This window comes from Berghia stephanieae, chromosome 7 (assembly GCF_034508935.2).
Source record: "Berghia stephanieae isolate SIO BIC M18660-M18661 chromosome 7, UCSD_Bste_1.3, whole genome shotgun sequence".
Classification (NCBI taxonomy): Eukaryota; Metazoa; Mollusca; class Gastropoda; order Nudibranchia; family Aeolidiidae; genus Berghia; species Berghia stephanieae.
The window spans coordinates 6,302,692-6,312,645 of record NC_088366.1 but is presented as its reverse complement, the minus strand read 5'-3'; the positions used below and the strand labels follow the sequence as shown (position 1 = coordinate 6,312,645).

The 9,954-nt window shown below is 36.1% G+C and overlaps 1 long non-coding RNA gene across 1 annotated transcript; it reads right to left on the bottom strand.

The window, feature by feature from the left end:
• Positions 1-7,687: 7,687 nt before the first annotated feature.
• On the bottom strand, positions 7,688-9,212 carry LOC144976417 (uncharacterized). Its single transcript, XR_013646103.1, has 3 exons — positions 8,894-9,212; positions 8,422-8,507; positions 7,688-7,886 (listed from the first exon to the last, which is right to left on the bottom strand). It is a non-coding gene; the product is annotated as an uncharacterized LOC144976417 (long non-coding RNA).
• Between the last annotated feature and the right edge of the window lie 742 nt (positions 9,213-9,954).

The window sequence follows — 9,954 nt, the reverse complement described above, 5'->3', positions numbered from 1 at the left end:
CTCATAACATAGTAGTGTGAAAACCATAAGAGGCTGCTGTCATCTTTTCGCATGCGCAACCCTTCCGCCGTGCGTACAGATCAAAGCTGCTGACTCAAAAGATTCGTCTTGATCTATGTTAATTTCCACAATACATTAGTATAATTATTATAATAGACGAATGGCCAAGAATGAATATTCTTTATTTCTCTATTTATTTAACTACGCCAGTCACCGATGTCACTTGCATATACAGTTACCACCTTTCTTCATTTAAAAAAAAAAATCATTTTCTAGCATTGAACTATAAAAAATAGGGTTTTATTTATCATTTAAAATTATATTCATATTTTTTTAAAAAATAAAAATCTTTATCGAAATTTGTCTTATTTGTCAATTTGATTAGAATTATTAAACATTTTTTACTTATCATTAATTGAAATTTCAAATCAACTACTAAATTTTCATCGGGCAGAGAGACAGACATAATATATCTTGATCCTTAGATCGGTAGTAGTTAGATGGATAGATAGATAGGTAGATAGATAGATAGATAGATAGGTAGATAGATAGATAGATAGATAGATAGATAGATAGATAGATAGATAGATAGATAGATAGATAGATAGATAGATAGATAGATAGAGAGATAGATATATATATATAGATAGATAGATAGATAGATAGATAGATAGATAGATAGATAGATAGATAGATAGATAGATAGATAGATAGATAGATAGATAGATGGATAGATAGATAGATAAATAGATAGTGAGAAAGAGTGAGTGGATATATAGATAGAGAGTGAGAGAGAGGATGAGTGAGGCACACACACACACACGTATAAAGAGAGGTAGAGAGAGAGAGAGAGAGAGAGAGAGAGAGAGAGAGAGAGAGAGAGAGAGAGAGAGAGAGAGAGAGAGAGAGACCAAAGACAACAGCAGCTACTTCGCTCTGTCCTCTGTCCTCAAAAGCCACCAAGACAGTCATTTCGACCCGGTCCAGCGGTTCCCCACAGTCAATTACATAATGTTCAGTACAAAACTCAGCCCAACGCAGACAAAACAATTATTTTCTTAAAATGTCAGAAAATCTGTCTTCAAATATCGATTAAATAAAATGACCTTCACCTTGTCCAAAAAGCCTCGAACCAAAGAATTACATGATAAGTTTGGCAGTTTCTCACAAATCACAAGATTACTTAATTAAAAGGGCGTTTTGTTGTTGTTGTTTTTTTTCTTGTTGTCAAAATGGGAAAAAAAATGTTTTTATTCCAACACGACAGATCTTACTAAGCAGGTCAATGGCGTAACAGAAATTGTTAAATAATATTTTATTGACGTGGTAAACCACTACGTCATCGATGCGATTAACTCTCTCCTTACTCAACATTTCCCCAATTTTCCCAGAAAGGTAATGTCCTACAAACATAAAAATTGATTTTTTAAACTCTAACTCAAAAGTAAATAAATAAATACTTGCTCTACCTACATCATTTTGTTAATCAGAATGCGTTCATTTATCTATGACAAATTAGTTTTCATACAATTGTGTACTGAAGAAATTCAATTGATAATCGTAAAAAACGTTACGATTTTCCTGTAATTTGGTGAGGAAAGGGTGAAGAAGCGGTTCGGATCTTTTCTTTAAAAAATATGAATTACCTATATTGGGCGGTGTTAATCATTCTGAATCATCATTATAGGTTAGAAACCAACATTTTTGGTGATAGAAGTCGAAATATAAATTATCTGTGTTGATACCCATTTTGCGATCTAATTTGGGGGTCCTGGCATAAAAAATATAACAATCTTGTGGCAAACGTTCCACAAAAACTAATGAAGGAATGACCTTCATATTCTTCATTCTTATCAACATTGTAGCATTTTGTGTCGCCATAGAGAGACTTTAATTCCAGTTTTAGCTTTTGGGATATTTAATAGAACATTACAAAGTTGAGAATCAAAATGTTATGACAAAATTGGTGCTAAAAATGTATAATTTGGATTATAATTCAAAATACACATATCTTATCCCAAAAAAAATATCTCTATGGTGAAATAGTACATTATCTCTGTGATAACAGTGGACATTTTCAGACAATTTCATTGAATAGATTCTATAAACGTTTGACACAGTATCGCATACCTTTAGAAAAATGACATATTATTGAGAAAATAACAAAATAGCTTTCCGTTTTTCACACTTTTCTTACTACCTGTACCCTTTTCGACTGTCTTTTTCGTGCCTTTATAGTCTATTGTAAGAAGTTGGACTTCAATAATATTAATTCTAAGATAATAAATTATCGTTTTCCACCAAAATCTCAAAATCAATTTTTGGAAGGATTTTTCTAAAAATTAGACCCAAGCCACCCCTAAAATGTGCTCAGTCGTATCAATCAGATATTTAGTTGTGGTGAAACAGTTAAAGAAAATTGAGATCAGAATAATGACTTCGTCTTACTCTTAAATCTCTGAGCAACAATAGGAGCATTAGGTCTGGACAGTTCCCTTCCATTTCGCCCGGTCTTTTCTCGCGCATCCGGTGTCTTGTGTGGCCATGCCTGAGGACAGATCCTGGTTTTCTTCCTTGGCGTTGGTCAATCGTTTAGGTTCGAGGAACGGAACCTTTAACCCTCTCCTTAACACCTACAGCAAAATCGTCACATTTGTTACGACACAATATACATTTTTCTTATTCAGATTAATTTTGTAAATCACAAAATTTGAAGAATGATCTTTGTTTAATTCATGAGGACATAAAGTTGTTTTGCAGGGAGATTGTTTGAGATTAAAAAATCATTTTTTTTCTGCTGGATAAACCTGCCATTTTAGGGAAATACTGAAAGTGATCGTGAAAGGAAAGAGTTAACCCTCTCCTTACCAGCCATTTCCAGAATTTTCCCCAAAACCTCACCCCCTCCCAACCCAACATAAAAATAGATTTTTCTTATTCACACAGAAAAGAAACAAGTATTTTCAATAAATGATATTGTTCATCAAAACGAGCTCTACAACACAATGTAAAGTTTTTATAGCTTTATCTATTTGTTGATAGAAATTTTCCACTTCTTCATCATCGTGACTGGTGGTTGGGGCGTATATTTGTAAAATATCAAAATCAAAAGGTTTTGCTTGTAGTTTGATTGCCATTACTCTGTCTGATATGGGCCAGAATCCTTTGACTGCTCGCGCCGTTTTATTATCTAGTATAATTCCAACTCCCCTTTGGTGTTCTCCTCCTCCTGAGTATATAATTTTACAGTCATCATAATTAAGTTCTCCTGCTCCTTTCCATCTAACTTCTGATAATCCTAAAACATTGATATTCAATCTCTTTATTTCCATAACTACATTTGCTAATTTTCCTTTCTGGTACAGACTTCTTACATTCCATGTTGCTGTTCGTAATGTTTGGTGGTGCACAGTAGCTGGATGACGGTCGAGAGTCACCTGTTCACCTGCATGACTATCTCTACCGGACGAGGCTGTAATCGAGTTGCTCGAAAAACATCCATTGACGTCGTTGACTAGATTCGCTTGGACGGACATCATGACGGATTTTTATCTGGTTTACTCTTGGAATAATAATACATGGAAGGTAAGCGGCTTCGTTCGCGAGGTCGCAAAGTTGATGCCAGTGGGCGGAGCTTAGCCGCCATATTGAGAAGACCAGGAAACGATTGTTTATCATAGAAACTATAGACTTGAGTGATGGAAATCATCTTGTGTTGCCGATTAAAACACTCACTTACTAAGGGAATTTAGTCATTGTGATGTTGTAAAATACCTTGCAAAGGCAATATTAATTAAATTATTTTCTTCGTTCAATTCTGAAGCCAAAGCACTATCACTACGCACGGTTCGATTTCCTTTGCTTGTTGGTTATGACATGAATAAGGAAAAAGGGAGGAGTATGAGTAAACACTTGTAAAATATCAAGCAACCGCACAGAAAGTAATGGAAGTGCAAGCTCGAATTAAAGATATCGAAAAATAAAAAGTGGATCCTGTCGGAATCGAACCTGCGTGTCACGAGACGGCATATTTCGCTTGGCCAAGAAGAGAGAACAGCAAGTAGATCATTCGGTCATCCGCTACCAATCTTACTGGTCGCAGTGGCTCAGTTGGTTAGAACGTTGGCTTCGTAACCAGAAGGTCTGGGGTTCGGTTCCCGGCCGCGTCATGCTCGTCAAAAGCAGAAAACCCCACATGAACCCAACCACAACCGAGCTATTTCGGTCAAGGACAAGGGCAGAAAGCAGACGTTACAAAAGATAAGGGGGTAAAAGTAGAAGAAAGCATACATCTCCTGCAAGAATGCAGGAGGCCCTCCCAACCACCCACCACTTTTAGCTGACTCTTACAGCACAAAGTTTCGGGGTAGGAATCACATTAAAAATCAGGCCACCACTACACGACCACAATTCTTAATCCTTTCACAGCTAGATTAGATTTCACGTCAAATACGAGTCGATCCTGTACAGTTTTCATCACAGATTAGTCTAAAGCGCGGGCGAGTCGCATCACATGGACTATCTCTATGTGAAACTGCATAAGTCAGTCATGTATAGACAAAAGTACGTTTGGTTTTGGTTCAACTCAAACCTAGCCATGAAAGGGTTAATGGTGACAACTTAAAATGTGGACGTACCACTGCAGCTATAGCAGTAGTAGAGTAAGCTACCCAATTGCTGCTGGGTGGACAGGGGGAACCGGATAAAAATTCTGGCTGCAAAGGGACTCGAACCCGAGACCTTTGGCGTGACAGTCCAATGCTCTACCAATTGAACTAACGGGACCCCCGCTACTAGAGCTATGAATTACCATAATTCATCAAAAATTAAGTCACAAAATGCTATTTACATTTTATATTTATTTGTGTAAAGTGACAAAAAAAAAAAAAAGACATTATTACACAAAATATCATGGTCACACAAAAAGGTTCATTGTTTGATCATAATTCAATAAGATTTCAAAATAAAACAAAAATCCCAGCAATTTCATTACTAGTTCATCATTAATAGTTATTACAGAAGTCTGTTATGGCGAGACTGGATTTTACGTCATTCATCATTCAATCCTCTACAGTTCAGAAATTAGCCCCTGTGATGCGACTCGAGCCCTCCGAGTGCTCGAGGTGAAAGCTGTAGCGGATGGAATGATGTTTGACGTGAAATTCAGCCTAGCCAGGAAAGGGTTATACTTATACACAAACATATTTGCCTCTTTAAAAAAATCACACAAGTTAATAATGACATTGTTACTGCCCTGTAAATAAAATAAATTTGTTAAGAACTTGACGGCTTTTACACATTAGCTTCTTTTTCAATTGTTCAGTGTACAGTTTACCAGCATAGAAATACCTGACCTGAATATATTTCTCAGCTATTGCTTTTAGTAGAAGAATCAAATGATTCTCAATCCCCTCATGATCAAACATATGGGAATGAAATAATGTAGAAAAAACGGGTTTATTGACGAAAGACTTCATGATGCTTTGCAAAAGCTTATGGCAATCATATCGATTGAAATGAAAATGATCTTGACCTACAGTTGCAACATATTTTCTGAAATGCTTTTCAGAAATTAAACAGACATCAATAACACCCTTAGAAGGAATTTGCAACCCTCCTTTGTTCTTAAGAGCAATCAAAGAATGTATGTCAGATAGCTCATTTTCAACTAATGCATTTGAACACTGTTCACAAAGAATTCTTTGTTTCAATTTAAATGCAACAAATCCAGCAATGTAGACGACAATTTTATTTGAACAAGTGGACAACTGATCATAGTTTACATCAAAATCAAATGAACTACTGCTACTGATATCACTACTTTCACACACCTCTTCAGACAAGACTCGGTTTGTTGATAAAGATGCATTGATTCGAATCCCAGAAGGTACATCACGGCTTAAATTCTCTCGGCTGGAAACACTTAGAATGGTACGGATTCCAGAGGCAAACAGTTCCCTCTTTTCACTTCTTCAATTTCATTGTGCGTGAGGAGTTGCTTGTATGCTTTTGAGAACTGTCTAGCTGTTGGATTGTTATTGCAGCCTCCCATACTTCTTACCTTACCAAAAAAAAGTTCAATGTGATCTTGACTAAACTTGTAGGTCAATAAAAATTTCATACATGAATCTTCAGACATTACCAAACGTCTGTAAATGGAAATAACACTATCAATACAAACAAGAAAACCAAGAAAGCCAGTCTTTCTTCTACTGGAAACAAGAGACATACCATTAACAGATAATGTCATGGACAAAATATAATTTTTAACTTCTGAGAGAAAATTTTCAGTTGCTTCAAAATTACATTTACTCAATGGGGATTTCCATCCAAATGCCTTCATATTTCTAGAATTAAGGATATCAAACAAACAATTAAACATTTTCAAAAACTTAATAGTTGCCTCACATCCTTCAAAACCAGGGATATTTTCTTTAAGACAAAATTCAAGAGAAGAAGAAACTGAATCACTAAGAGTTTGAGCAGCTAATTTTACATTCATTTTTGTCTTAAACCATTGCACATGACTTGCTTGTAATTTATTACCCAGGTGCAATCCTTCTCTTTCTTGTAACTCATGTAATAGTTCAATATAGTCCCATTTGATAAAATCATTACCTACACAAAAAGACTTTTTTTCTGCAAAAGTATTCCTTACAATTTCAACATATGACAGGCATCAAGAAAAACATAAATAGGCGAATCAGTAACAGGATGAGAAAAGTATGGCTTTATTTTATCACTATCTACAATTACACCAAGAGACTTCAACATAGACATATTTGATGGACAACCGTCATGTGTGATTGACACTATCTCAACACCTACTTCATGCAGTTTTTTAATACATGAATTCAATCAATTTTTTCTTTCCACCCCATTCAAACCATCTAATAAAAAATACCCAACAGGCAATTTCCAACTGCTATTTAAGCATACTATCATAAAAGTTAGAGCTTCCTTTGCTACGGGAAGATTATCATCATCAATTCCTGTACCAACATCCACATAGCCATGATACTTGCTGCCATCCCATTCCACATGTTGCCTAATAGACATTTCATCCATGACAAGATTACATAGAAAAGGTTTTGCAACCTTTGACAGTTGTACAATATTGGAAAGAAAAGTAAAAGCTGATTTAGTAAAACCAGGTGACCCATCCACAGTTTTATACCACTTAGAAATAGTTTTTGGATGAGGAAGACAAGTATCAAAAGCTTTTCTTACATATCGATAAGCTTTAGGGGAGTAAAAATGCAATGTCATAGCAAAACTTCTAATTTCTGGAGAATACTTAACAGGTACAGACATATTTTCCATCTTCGCTAATTTCCGTTTCAATAAATCACCAACCCCACCCCCACATCTTTCTAAAATATCTACACTAGAGTCACTAATCATCTTTTTGTTTCTAAGCTCCATTACTATACTTTTTAAGTCTGCATTTTTTTAAATTAAACGTCTTTTCGACTGCTGAAGCATTTTAATTTTCTTTCTGCATGATTCTAATTTATGACTTTTATCTTCTAGAGCTCTTTTAAAATTTTGTTTGGTTGGTGTATCAACACTCGTAGAAGTAGAAGGGATAGCAAGATCATTTGGCAATGGAGCATTACAGTTGTCTGAATTAGAAATGGAAGGGGAGGCTCTCTTTGAGCTGGCGGTTTTCTAGCTTTGTCCCCGAATTTTGATAGTAAGAAGGAAAAGACAAAAAGATAGTAGGTACTGCACCTTCTCTCAATCGAACAATATTGACAGAAGTTCTGTCAATGCATTTCTCCTCAAAGTGGACAGAACAGACAACAGTATATTTGGAGGGAATAAAATTTTCCCTTCTTATGGAATTTATCCACAGCTTTCTCCGCTCTTCATCCTTGGGGAATCTGAAAAAAAAACAAAACAACAACACATTGTTGTCACTAATGTCTTAAAATAGCATTACAACATTATTGGTCACCTGGTAACATTCTTACTGTGACTGAGTGAGAAACATGGGTGTGCTATTCTGTGTGGTAGCAAACCATTTGTTCGAATAGCACTGTTGTTGATACAACCAAGTGTTAACCTTTCATAGCTAGTCTGGACTTCACGTAAAATATCATTCGATCCTCTACAACTTTCACTGAGATATGAGTCCTGTGATTCGCCTCAAGCACTAGAGGCACATCACAGGGACAAATCTCTACGTCAAAACTGCAAAAGACAGTCATACATCGACAAAAGTAGGTTAGATTTCCGTTCGGTTGAAATGTAACCTAGCTGTGAAGGGGTTAAAACAAGGCTATTTTATTTAATGCACACATAAGGTTGGGAAATGACTTTTGCATATCAACAAGACCTTGTTGCTTAGCAAGTAATGTAATCCTTTAGACGTATGATCATAAATGTTTTAGTTAGCAATAAAAGAAAAGTACTCACTTGTGAAAGGTGATTCCTGTACCCTTCTCCCTCTCAGAGCGATTGGTGCAGCCAAATGCGCAACAAGCAGGCATCTTTGGTTATTCCTGTAGAACACAATGAATAATTAATATGGTTCAAAAATATTTTCCAAGAATGAGTGATAGGTCAGTGTGATGAAAATGTACAACGAATTCTTTTAGACAGAAGATGAAATAAACGTTAGATAGTAAAATCCAACCAATCTTAAGCCTTTTACGGTTAGGTTGGATTTCAACCGAACCGAAATCTAACCTACATTTGTCGATAAATGACTGACTTTTGCAGTTTTCACGTAGAGATTAGTCCCCCATTTTGAAATTTGATGCACACATAGACAGCAAATGAGTTGGTACTTTTCATCTCAACAAGACCTTCTTGTAGTCTTGTAGCTGAGCAAGTAATCCTTTGGACGTATGATCACAACAGTTAGCAAAAAAAGAAAAGTACTCACTGATGGACGGTGATTCCTGTAACACTATCCTTATCACTGCGATTAGTACAGCCATATCATCTTTGGTTAGTCCTTTCGAAGTGACTTTTCTCACCCCCCGGATGCTAGTCTTCATAATAGTACACCCCCCGGATGCTAGTCTTCATAATAGTAGTCCACAATTGTTGTATGTTTAATCCAAAGGTTGTAATGCAGTAATTTGTTAAGTTTCTTGTCACAAGTTGCACAATTAAAAAAAAATCAATCAAATCCAAATCACAAAAAGCCGGCGACGTTTTTTTCGGGAATCCAATCGGCCGGGGGGGGGGGGGTGAGAATACAGGCAGCCTAGTCCTTTAATTCCTGTAGAACAAAATATTTTCCAAGAATGAGTGATAGGTCAGTGTGATGAAAATGTACAACGAATTCTTTTCGAGAGGAGATGAAACATTACTATTAATGTTAGATAGTAAAATCCAACCAATCCTAACCGTCCAGCTTCAGCTAGAGCCAAACCAAGGCCAAGGGTGACGAAACAGTCTCTGATCATCGAGAGTCAAAGGCTTTCCGTCGGTAATACTGAACCAGTGCGGTCCTCAGTCCTTTCGGTCCCCAGTCCTTTGTTTACAGTGCGGCCATATTGGATTCCATTTGCCAGGTTGTAATTGTTTACAATCATGGTTGGTTGGTTCCCCCCCCCCCCCCCCCCCCCCCCCTTTAATTTATTACTAACACTTATCATCATTCTATTTCAATATGATTCACTAAAATCTCCAAGACCACTCTTCCTCTTGTCAGGTAAGTTGTATGTTACTGAATTGGCTACAAATATGGCAATTTTTTCTCTCTTAAATTTATTTGCGAAACTTTCATTTTTTGGCGGAGCCAACTACGAAGTTTGCCAGTTTGGCAATTTTAGTACCAAATCCTTAAAACTTGACATTTTTTCATTATTAAGAAATTAAATGAATTATTTTGGTATTATTGCGATTTTATACATAAATAAATCTGGCAACAGTGCAATAAAGTTATTTCGCGCCACTTCAGATGAATTGCTTGATTTCTATCACAACGTAAAGTGC